This window comes from Sorex araneus, chromosome 2 (genome assembly GCF_027595985.1).
Source record: "Sorex araneus isolate mSorAra2 chromosome 2, mSorAra2.pri, whole genome shotgun sequence".
NCBI lineage: Eukaryota > Metazoa > Chordata > Mammalia > Eulipotyphla > Soricidae > Sorex > Sorex araneus.
In genome coordinates, this window is record NC_073303.1 from 162,336,110 (window position 1) to 162,348,819 (window position 12,710).

Below are 12,710 nucleotides of genomic sequence, written 5' to 3' on the forward strand. Positions count from 1 at the left end.
CAAAGCGGGGTCCCTAGAGGGACGGGATGGATCTGATATAGGCAGGTAGATAGGGAGAGGCCCTTGGCAATGAAACTTAGATTATCAAAGTCTCAGGGAAGGAGAATCCTGAGAGTGACCCACCCTGTGAATACAAAAAGCAGACCTGATAAGACCTTCAGCAGACCCTGAGGAAGTTGGACCTCTCTCCATGAAGTTCTTCAAATTCTGAACTTCTCCCTTAATCTGATTAAAATGTGATCCAGCCTAAAGAAGATCATTACCACTCCCAACCTCCCTGGTAACCTCCTTAGCAATGGACTTTTACCTGGAGAGAAGCCCCCACGTGGGGGCAAGTTGAAGAAACCCTATAAAAGACACCTTGAACAAAGCACAAAGGAAGGGCGTGCATATGCTGCCTGAGCCCATGTGCTGCTTGTGCCCACGTGGCTGAGCACATGTGTCGCCCGCATCTCCCCTCTCGAGATGTGTACTTTCATGCTTTAGTGTCCAGTGCTAGGATGTATGTAGGGGCTCTCTCCACCCTTGGAGAAGCCCGCGTTCTCTCTTGAGTGCGTTATTCTTATTATTCTCTCTCCCACTTATCCCTTCCTCCTTCCCTCAGAAACCTCTAAATCAAATCTATTTATTTCACTGCTTGTCTACTCCTGAAATTCTTTTCCGAGAATGAGACAAGAACCCAGTAACCCTGGGTCCCGGGTGGTAGGGCGGTTGGGGAGAAAGTGACCGTCTTTCTCCTCCCCACTTCACGTAAATCACCCGTGGGGTCCACCAACATCAGATCCAGGGCAAGCGGTGAGTTATGTGCTACCCTGGCATCGAGATGGGCCTGGCTAAAGTGCCTAACTATAAGTTAGATCATTATATGAGTTAGATTACAAATGCTGTCATGATCCAAAAGCAACGACAAGACTAGGACCCTGCTAGGGATAGGAAAGACAATCTGGCCTGAGCACTGTAGTCTGAGATTGAGATGGCCCCAGGAGAGCAATTCTATAAGCTTAATTCATTTCTTGTCCACACAAAATGATATTATGAATGCTTATATGTTTGCTGAACGAGAAGAGGAGAAACACACTCATGGGACTCTGTCCTGTCTTAGAAGCAGCATCCCCTGAGGGAAAGAACTTCAACCCTATTGATTGTGACCACACCTATGTGTAAGCCCCAACCCCCTCATGCTGGGGGGATTTAACTAGGCTGTAAGAGTGGGTTGAGGGTGAGATCCAGAGAGAAAGATCCAGAGCCAGGAGAGAGAAGAAGCAGAGAGACAGAAGAGAATGGAATAAACGACAACTGATTAATCAACCAATTAATCAATCAAACTTAGCCCTCGTTTCCTCCTCCATCTGTCCCATGGCCCGGGGCCACTCCAGCTGGGTGAGTGGCCAGGGACCAATCCCCCTCGAACCCGGGGGGCAGCTGACAGGGAGAGCCACTGGAGTTCTCCCCCGGTTGCCCCCTGGTTGATGTTTCTTACACCAATGTAACTTTTGCTACTGTCTATAAAGATAGGTATTGCATTTTTCAGTAATAAATGTGTAAAATACGTTTGTGCTCAAGGGACTTATTGGAGCATTGAAAATGAGTCCCTGAAATTTTAAACACTTTTAAGTCTTATGAATATAGTGAGGGTAAAACTGTCTCTATTTCACTTCTATTAGGCAGAAACAAGATTTCTGAGTCATTTCTTATTTCAAGAAAAATGAAAATCACAGTTACCTGGGAAATGTGTGAGTGACAGACAGCATATAATATTTACCTCATTTTAATTTTCACTTTATTTGCTGTCACAATTCAGAGCAGACTGTGTGTGATTGTTCACTGAGGGATAAACTTGGATAGAATTTGAGAACTTGAGAAAATAAGCTGTTTTCTAAGATTAAGGAAAAGCCAGTCAGCGCTGTCTAAATATAGAAATGGACTGTTTTACAGGGCCTGCATTGGAAAAAAAACCTATTAAAGTATGTATTATCAATGAATGATATTGTTTTAATTCTCATTACAAATGAATTAGGATTTCATTATAAAAATTAAAAATACCAACTGGCCAAAAAAAAAAATGTAACTTACTTGAAATTGGGCTGGAGCCATAGCACAGCGGGTAGGGCGTTTGCCTTGCACACAGCCGACCCAGGTTCAATTCCTCCATCCCTCTCGGAGAGCCCAGTAAGCTACTGAGAGTATCTCGCCCACAAGGCAGAGCCTGGCAATCTACCTGTGGCTAGTCAATATACCAAACAGCAACAACAAGCCTCACAATGGAGTTCGTTATTGGTGCCCACTCAAGCAAATTGATGAGCAACAGGATGATAGTGATACAGTGAATATATATTTTTTGAATGGAATCATTTTGTATGTACTTCTTTAATTAATTTAAACTTTGGGGGGTGTTTTGTTTTCTTTGTTGTTGTTGTTTTTCATATCTTATTGCACACTATCCAGTGTGCTCAGGACCCTGACTCTGTGCTCAGGGAACACGGCTAGTGGTGCTGGGTTGGAACAGGATATATGTGGTGCCAGGTTCAGCCGGGAGTTGCACAAGCATCTTAAATCCCTGTACTGTCTTTCTAGCCTCAGTTTAAACACATATTTTATCAAGGTTGGCTGAGGCATAGCAAGGAAAGATAGGCATATTCCCTGACTTATCAAATTTACATTCTATTTAGATATATGTCTACATTGTGTCATCTGTAGCTGAGAGGAGCAGATCCCAAGAATTCTTTCTTGCCTGTTCTGTTTAATTTTTTACATAAACAATTTCATAATCATTTGACCACCCCATCCCCCACAAACTAATTTTTGTATGCTACAGAGGCAGCCCCCTGAAGAACACTATCACTTGTATCACTTGTCATCCTGTTGTTCATCGATTTGTTCGAGCGGGCACCAGTAATGTTTCTATTTGTCCCTGTTGCATGCTAGTGTAGCCCAGTGGCGTCTGCTCACTGCAGGAACACAAAGATTCTCAAACCGTTCATTCAGGGTTTTGATGAAGAAGTCTAACTGTCTCATAGGTGGGCGATCATGTGGTCTTTTGATGTCCTGTGGAATCCAGTCGGTAACAGCTCTAGTCCAGCAGTTGTCTCTAAATTACATTACGTGTCCGCCCAACTGATTTTCGACACCTTGGCAAACGAGACAGCATCCCTGATTCTTGATCATTGATGGATGTCCAAACTGGATTCCTTCTCTCACTTGAGTGAAATGTGATACTCCAAGCATAGCTCTTTCGATTCCTCTTTGGGAGATCCCAATAGTGTTCTCATCCTGTTTGCACAGGGCCCAATTCTCTGAGGCGTATGTTAGTGCAGGAAGAACAGTGGAGTTGAAAAGATGTGCCTGGAGTGGGAGGTTCTTCGTCCTTTTAACCACTTCTTCGATGCTCTTGAAGGCGTTCCATGCTGCTCTCTTCCTCCTGCGCAGTTCTGGTGCCAAGTCGTTCCTTAAATTGAGGTCTCGATCCACGTACGCATAGCTGCTGCATTCGGAGATGTTCATCCCGTTGAGAGCAAATGAAACATCAGGAACTAGTCTGTTTCTCATGAACATTGTCTTCGTGAGATTCAGCTGCAGTCCAACCTTTCCACACTCATGGTCGAAGTCAGCCAGCATTCGTGCTGCTTGGCTGATATTTATTGTTTATGAGAATGATGTCATCAGTGGAGTGGAGGTTGGTGTAGTTGCCGACTGTCTATCTTCACTCCCGTTCCTTCCTATTCTAGTTGTCACATGACGTTCTCGAGGCACTGAATAGTTTTGGTGAAATGGTGTCATCCTGCCAAACCCCTCTCTTTACATCAATGATCACTTCCTTGTAGAATGGTGAGATCCTGTTGGTGAATCTGTAATATAGCTCAAGGAGGATCCTGATGTATTGACTTTGAACACCCTGTTGGGCTTCGATGACCACTTCTGTCTCAACAGAATCAAAGACTTTCTTTAAATCAATGAATGTTAGACAGAGTGGCATCTTGAACTCTTGCCAAACCTCAATGAGCTTGGTCATCATGTGGATATGGTTGGTCATGCTGAATCCTTTTTGGAACCCAGCTTGCTCTCACGATTGTTCTTCATCTAGTGTTCTGTCTTTTCTATTCAGGATGACTTGAGTGAACAACTTGTAGATGACAGAAAGCAGGCAGATTGGGCGATAGTTGCTGATGTTGTGGATGTCTCCCTTCTTATACAACAGAACGGTCCTGCTGGTTTTCCATTGGGATGGAACCTTGCATTCAGACAGGTAGCATGTGAAGAGCCAAGCCAGTGTATTGACCAGTACTGGCGGCATATTCTTCAAGTGTTCAGGTCTGACCTTGTCTGGATTGGGAGCTGTATGCTTCTTTACTGATGAAATGGTGTGTCAGATTTCGGAAGGGAGAACACTGGGAATAACATATCCATCCTGTGTAATATGGTATCTGGGCAGGTGGACGTGGCTATCAAAGAGATCTGAGTAGAAGTCATGGGTAACCTTTTCCATTGCCCTTCTGAAAGATGTGATAGGTCTATCAGGACGTCAGAGGGCAGTCATCTTGGTCTTATAGTTGGCGAAGGACAGTTGTCTAAGGAAGAACAGCATAGTTTGGTTAGCTCATCTCCACCTATGGAATTTATGCTGTTATAGTGGGTGGTAATTAGAAACCTAAAAGATATTTAGGATAAAGCAAACTTACAAAGAAATAAAATGTGCAACCATATTCCAAATGAGGAAATGCAATCAAAAATGACAATGAAACATCCTCTTCCTTCACACCAATAACAATGGCCTCTATCCAAACAATGAAACTGGTATTCTCTTTAACAAAGAAATCCAAAGAGTATATTATATTCTTACTTGTGTATGAGTATATCTTGATTACAGAAGAACCGTAGACAACCATGAACTGTTCTAGCATTTATGGGTAACTCTAAGTTTATGGGTAATAGGTAGGGACAGGGAAATGGAGATACGAAAACCCTCATTCACTGTTGGTCAGAATGTAAACTGGTTCAAATCTATAGAAAACTATATAGAGACAACAAAAAACTAAAAACATAGCAAGAATATGGTACAGGCATTCCAGTACTAGCAGCCTAGCAAAGATTACAAATCATGAATTACATATACTGTAGCTGGAGAAACTTTTTATAGTTCATATCCCCTTTACACAAGGTAAGTTTCACATTTTACAAAATACAATAAAGCAGTTCTCTTTATTGAAATCTTATTTTCTTTCAAGACTATTATTGCCATACAAACTATTTTTAAAAAGTTACCGAGGTTGCAAGTTTTTATGGTGATAATATCCTTGCAGATGGGTTAGTTTTCATAAATAAGGCATATTATTTTGTAGCATGATGCTAATAAATTTGTTCAAATCATGCACACATACATATAAATATATATATATTTTAAGGAATAGATTGCTGACTAAACGAATTATATATTAAGGTAAAAGTTCTAAGGACACTAGATGACACTTTTAGAGGGCCAGAGTGATACCATTATGTGTAGGGCATTTGCCTGGCACATGACCAACCCAGGTTTTAACCTAGCAGCCTTTATGGTCCCCCAGCCTGCTCCACCACTGAGTGCAACCCTCAGTCCCCCCCAACTCCAAAAATGAAATTTGTGTTCTCTTTTATAAATAAATCCAAAGAGTATGAGATATTATTACTCATGTATGAGTATATCTTAATTTTATAAGAATCATAGACAACCATGAACTGTTTTAGAGTTTATGGTAATATATGGGAGCAAATAGGGAAACAATTAAATGTTGGACTTTTATAAAAGGAGTTCTGCAATATCTTTTTTTTAAACAAAGTTTTACAGCTTATTATCAGCTTTCTTTTTTAAAAAACACAAGTTCCTGGGGCTGGAGCGATAGCACAGCAGGTAGGGCATTTGCTTTGCATGCGGCCGACCCGGGTTCGATTCCCAGCATCCCATATGGTCCCCTGAGCACCGCCAGGAGTAATTTCTGAGTGCAGAGCCAGGATTAACCCCTGTGCATTGCCAGGTGTGACCTAAAAAGAAAAGAAAAGAAAAGAAAACACACGTTCCAAAAGACATTAGATTAAGAACAAGAAAATAAGAAGACTAATGCATTTCGGTTTTGTCAACATTGAATAAGTACTATGTGCAAAGTTCTATTCTAGTTCTCAGAATGAAGAAAGCTTCATTCTGAGAACTTTCTTCTCAGAATGGCCCCTAGGAGTTTAAAGCAAGCATATGACAGAAATATGTAAAATATGACTGAAATCTGTAAATATTCACTGTATCACTGTCATCACATTGCTCATCGATTTGTTCGAGCAGGCACCAGTAACGTCTCCATTGTGAGACTTGTTGTTACTGTTTTTGGCATAGGCTCTGCTGTGTGGGCAAGATACTCTTGGTAGCTTGCTGTGCTCTCCGAGAGGGGTGGAGAAATCGAACCCAGGTCAGCTGCGTGCAAGGCAAACGCCCTACCCGTTGTTCCATCACTCCAGCCCTCTGTAAAATATTAAAATAATTAAAATATAATTACCTAAATATGTTAAATATTTAAACATGTAATTTAAACTTGTAAAATGTGAATACTTTTTTCACTTCAAATACAATGAGTTCCTGAACTCTACAACAACTATAATTTTGGAAGATCTTGGTCCACATTATTTAAAAATCTTGACTTATAAAATTACTAAATGCCTACTATTATTTTGTGGTGACATGATTAGGCATTGGAAGATGTATTCGGAGTAAGTGCTTGATGATTTTGTCAATGAAGTGAAGGATATATATATATTTATGAAATTACATGCAATTCATTCTATTGATCATGTTCAAAGTGCTCTGAGGAATTTACCAATAATATTATTCAGGTAAATAGCATTTTACAATTTTTTTGTTTTGTATCTTACAATTTTAAATATCTTCTGTTTATCTCATTGGAGACAGCAGCTTTATGAATTAGACAACATTAACCATTCTTATAAATTAAAACAGAAAATTGGATTGATTTTATAGATAGCATGGGCTTTTGACTTAAGTCCTAATTCTGCTATCTTAAGACTGAATAATTTTGAGACTGTTATTAAACTTTGTCTTACTCTCTTATGCCAAAGAGACAGAACATGCAAGGAATGTGGCTAAACACAGTGTGATTCAGGCAACAGTACCTGTTCCCTCACTGAGAGGAGCTCCCAACACAGCAGGAATAGCCCCCACAGTATGGTTCACCCTCAAATAATAGATATCTTATATATTTGGCTAACATTTACATATTAAACTAACGTTTATAAAAATTCAGGTAGCAATAATGGTATAAATATTAAACAAAGGATATATAATAAAAAATAATTAAATTTTTTCTAGGCCAAAATAAACACAAGAGTACAATTTACAATGATATGGGCCATAGAAATAATACAGGGGTGGAGGCCCACCACTGTCCAGTCACTGGTATTGCATGGTCCCATGAGTGTTCCCAGGTGTAGCCTTGGAAGCCCATGAGCACTATTGGGGTAACCTGGGTAATCTCAATCACCACAGCGCCAGAGCAGCACTGCAGCCTCTGGCTTAAAGCTGAATCTCTGACTGGCTTGCTGAGAATCACCAGGAGGGGCTCCCAGCCTCCTGGGCACTGCTTGGGAAACGTTTCAAAAAGAAATAAAATGAAGCAAAACTCATGGTATTTTTTTTTTGCTTCCTGGAGTTCTGCAATATGATAGCCCTATAAAATGCAAAATAATTTTAAGCAAATTACTACAATAAATATTTGACATTTTAGAAGTTCCTCAATATTTATAAAACAAATGAGTGACTCCAATGGGACTGATATTTCTTGCTGTTATGTGGAAATAGATGTACAGATGACTATTTAGGCTTACAAACTTGAGGGTCAATGGGGGCGGCACAGAACTTTATAAATTGGAAACTGAGGTTAACACACATACATGTACACAAAGACAGAGAGAGAGGGAAAGAGAGAGAGAGAGAGAGAGAGAGAGAGAGAGAGAGAGAGAGAGAGAGAGAGAGAGAGAGCAAGTTCCTATACCTGCCCTTTTTCCCCACTTAGACTCAATAAAATGCACTCACATAGTAAGATTCTTAAATTCTTTGCATCCAATATCATTCTGCTTGGAGGTGGAGATAGCACAGGGATTGGCTTTTGTAGCCTGACAGGAGATAGGGCAAGAGTGGTGAGGTACCACAGCTGGATGATTAAAAAAACCTATACTTGAGTGGGAATAAGAGCCAAGAGATCAAAGAAGACATACAAAACAACAAAAATAGCAGGAGGGAAATGGGAACACTGGTGAATGAATGGGTGTTGGAATATTGTATGACTTAAGTCCAATCCTGAACACTGTTTAACTCTGTATCTAACAGTCATTCAATAAAAACAAACAAACAGACAAAACCCCAAAGCTTCCCACCACCCCAGAAATAAAAATCCCAGCTTGGCTCTAAAAAACAATTTAGAAGATATGAACATAAAGTACTCTTCATAGTGTAAACTATTTTTATAGGAATCATTGATAAGTCTCTTTCTGAGTTTATGTCTAAGTCAAGAAAAGGAGAAGATCGTCTCTCTTTTATCCCTGTGGCATGCAGTGCCCAGTTTGGAATCTGGGGGAGTCCACAGACTCTCCAGGGAAGATCTGGTTTGCTGAGCGTTCTATGACTGATCTATTGACAGTTTTTTTTTAATGAGAAATGAATTGATGAGATGAAATTGTTCACTTTTAAAATGAATAAGGATACCCATGAAATTCTTCAAAGAAATTGATCAAGCACTCCTGAAATTCATATGGAACAATAAACGCCCACAAATAGCTAAAGCAATTCTTTGGAAAAAGACGATGGGAGGCATCATCCACCCCAACTTCAAACTTTACTACAAAACGGTAACAATTAAAACAGCATGGTACTGGAACAAAGGCACAGCTGCCCATCAATGGAACAGGGTGGAATATACATGCAACCCCAAATACATGATCATCTGATCTTTGATAAGGGAGCAAGGAATGTGAAGTGGAGTAAGGAAAGCCTCTTCAACAAATGGTGCTGGCATAACTGGACAACCACATGTAAAAAAAAATGGGCTTAGACCTCGACCTAACACCATGCACAAAAGTCAGATCAAAATGGATTAAAGAGCTCAGCATCAGACCACAATCCATAAGATACATGGAAGACAAGGTCGGCAAAACCCTCCACGATATTGAAGCTAATGGTATCTTCAAAGATGACAAGCAACTGATCAACCAAATGGAAACAGAGATAAACAAATGGGACTACATTAAACTAAGAAGCTTCTGCACTGCAAAAGATAAAGTGACCAGAATACAAAGGCAATCTACAGAATGGGAAAGGATATTCACCCAATATCCATCTGATAAGGGGTTGATATCAAGGGTATACAAGGCACTGGTTGAACTCTACAAGAAGAAAATGTCCAACCCCATCAAAAAATGGGGCGAAGAAATGAACAGAAACTTTCTCAAGGAAGAAATACAAATGGCTAAAAGGCACATGAAAAAATGCTCTTCATCACAAAGCATTAGAGAGATGCAGATCAAAATAACTATGATATACCACCTCATACCACAGAGACTGGCTCACATCCAAAAGAACAAAAGCAACCCATGTTGGCGTGGATGTGGGGAGAGAAGAACCCTCCTACACTGCTGGTGGGAATGCCAACTGGTTCAGTCCTTTTGGAAAACAATATGGTCACTTGTCAAGAAATTAGAAATTGAACTCCCAGTTGACCCAGCAATACCACTTCTGGGAATATACCCCGGAGAAGCAAAAAAGTATAGTCAAAATGACATCTGCACCTGTATGTTCATTGCAGCACTGTTTACAAGCCAGAATCTGGAAAAAATCCAAATGCCTGAGAACAGATGACTGGTTAAAGAAACTTTGGTACATCTACACAATGGAATACTATGCAGCTGTCAGAAAGGATGAAGTCATGAACTTTGCATATAAGTGGATCAGCATGGAAAGTATCATGCTAAGTGAAATGAGTCAGAAAGAAAGAGACAGACACAGAAAAATTGCACTCATTTGCGGAATATAAAACAACAGAATGGGAAACTAACACCCAAGAATAGTAGCAATGAATACCAGGAGGCCTGCTCCATGGCTTGGAAGTTGACCTCACATGCTGGGGGAGAGGGCAGCTCAGATAGAGAAGGGAACACCAACTAAAGTGTAGTGGGGAATCCACTCAGGATGGGAGAGGCGGGCTAAAAGCAGACTATAGATTGAACACAATAGCCACTCAGTATCTCCAATCAAACCATAACTCCCAAAAGGAGAGAGAGAACAATAAGGAATTCCCTGTCACGGAGGAGTGGGGGGCAGGAGGGGCGAGAGACAGCATGGGGTGGGGGGAGGGATCCTGGGGCCATCGATGGAGGAGAATGGGCACTGGTGGAGGGATGGGTACTCGAGTATTGTATAACTGTAACACAGGCACGAAACTGTAACTGCACCCTCACAGTGACTCATTAATAATAAAAAAAATTAAAATAAAATAAATTGTTGGAGTAACGAATTTAGGGACCAGATGTTAGACTCTTTCTTGTTTTCTGGGAAAACTTGTTCAATTCAATAGACAAAAAGCAAAGGACAAAATAGCAGAACTACAAGAGACTGGCCATCATTTCTCCTGCAACATTAGGAAGTTTGGGGGTTCTAGTGGGACGTAAATAACATTGAAAAAGAGCTATTGATGGACTCATTAGTTATGGTCCCAATTTTGTTTAGCTCCTAGCTGTGTGGTCTTGTTACTTCACCTCTCCGGACTCATTTACCTCAACTGTAAAATGAATAAAGACAGTTAAGAGGTTGCCTTCAGGGAAAAACATCTTGTACATGCCTGAAAGACTAGAGTAACTCACTTCATGACTTGCTATTCTTAAGAAGGTTAAGGAGGAAGTGAGAAAGGCCAGAGAGTCAGGACCTCCATCCAGTTGATCCCTCACTTACACATATAAAGGGATTGGTCCTCCCGCAGAACTTCATTTGCATAGGGTAAACACTAGCCATTTGATCAGTCCCACAAACCCTTGTTTACATAGGGTGTAACTGATTAGATGGCAAAGATCGGGTTAGGAAACTCAGTTCTCTATAGTGGTGAGTGGTTTGGGTTTCTATCCAGGACCTCTTGTTGGTCTCCTGTTGGACTCATTATTGCACCAGCATAGCTCTCAAAGATGTAGCTATCAGTATTATAAAGACCTGTGACATTGAATTGCTTATGCACAAGAACCTAAAGTTAGAGCCTCTGCAACGCTATTAGAAACAGTTTTGGACAGGGCCAGAGTGATAGTTCTAAGGTTAAGGTTCTTGCCTTGAACACTGTAGACCAGGGTTCAATCCCCAGTGTCCTATATGGTCCCCAAGCACAGTAAGGAGAGATTTCTGAGTGCAGAGTCAGGAGTTACCCCTGAGCATCGCTGGTTGTGGCCACCAAACAAACAAGCAACAAAAATAATGTTGGATACGTGTTAGACATTCAATATCAAAATACCCAGTCGTGGGGCTGGAGCGATAGCACAGTGGGTAGGGCGTTTGCCTTGCACCCGGCCGACCCGGGTTCGAATCCCAGCATCCCATATGGTCCCCTGAGCACCGCCGGGGGTGATTCCTGAGTGCATGAGCCAGGAGTAACCCCTGTGCATCGCCAGATGTGACCCAAAAAGAAAAAGAAAAAAAACAAAAAACAAAACAAAATACCCAGTCGTCTCAATCAAAATTAATCTACAAATTGTACAAAAAAAAAAAAACTCTTTAAACCTCATCAAAAAATGGGGAGAAGAAATGAACAGAAGCTTTTTCAAAAAAGAAATACAAATGGTCAAAAGGCACATGAAAAAATGTTCCACATTGCTAATCATCAGGGGGGTGCAAATCAAAACAACAAGGAGATATCTCACACCACAGAGACTGGCACACATTGAAAAGTACAAAAGCAACTAGTGTTGGTGTGGATGTGGGTAAAAAGGGACTCTCTTTCACTGTTGGTGGGAATGCCGATTGGTCCAGCTTTTTGGGAAAACAATATGAGCATTCCTTCAAAACTAGAAATTGAGCTTCCATATGACCCCACAATACCACTTCTGAGTATATATCCTGAGGGTGCAAAAACAGCACAGGAGTAATGACATCTGCACCTATATGTTCATTGCAGTACTGTTCACAATAGCCAGAATCTGGAAACAACTCGAGTGTCTGAGAACAGATGACTGGTTAAAGAAACTTTGATATGTCTATACAATGGAATACTATGCATCTGTTAGGAAAGATGAAGTCATGAAATTTGCTTATAAGTGGATGGTCATTTAGAGTATCATCATGGTAAGTGAAATGAGTCAGAAAGAGAAGGACATAGGATGACTGCACTCATTTGTGGAATATAAAATAATATAATATGAAACTGACACCCAAGGACAGTAGACATGGTGATTTATTTAAAAATATATATATATTTTGAAAAGGACAGTAGATACAAGGGCCAGGAATATTGCCCAATAGTTGGAAGAATGCCTCATGAGCTGGGGGAGAAGGAAGCTGGAATAGAGAAAGAATCACTAAGTCAATGATTATTGGAGAAATCATTCCGAATGGGAGATGTGTGCTGAAAATAGATAAAGGACCAAACGTGACAGCCTCTCAGTAGCTATATTGCAAACCATAATGCCTAAAAGTAGAGAGAGAGTATGGG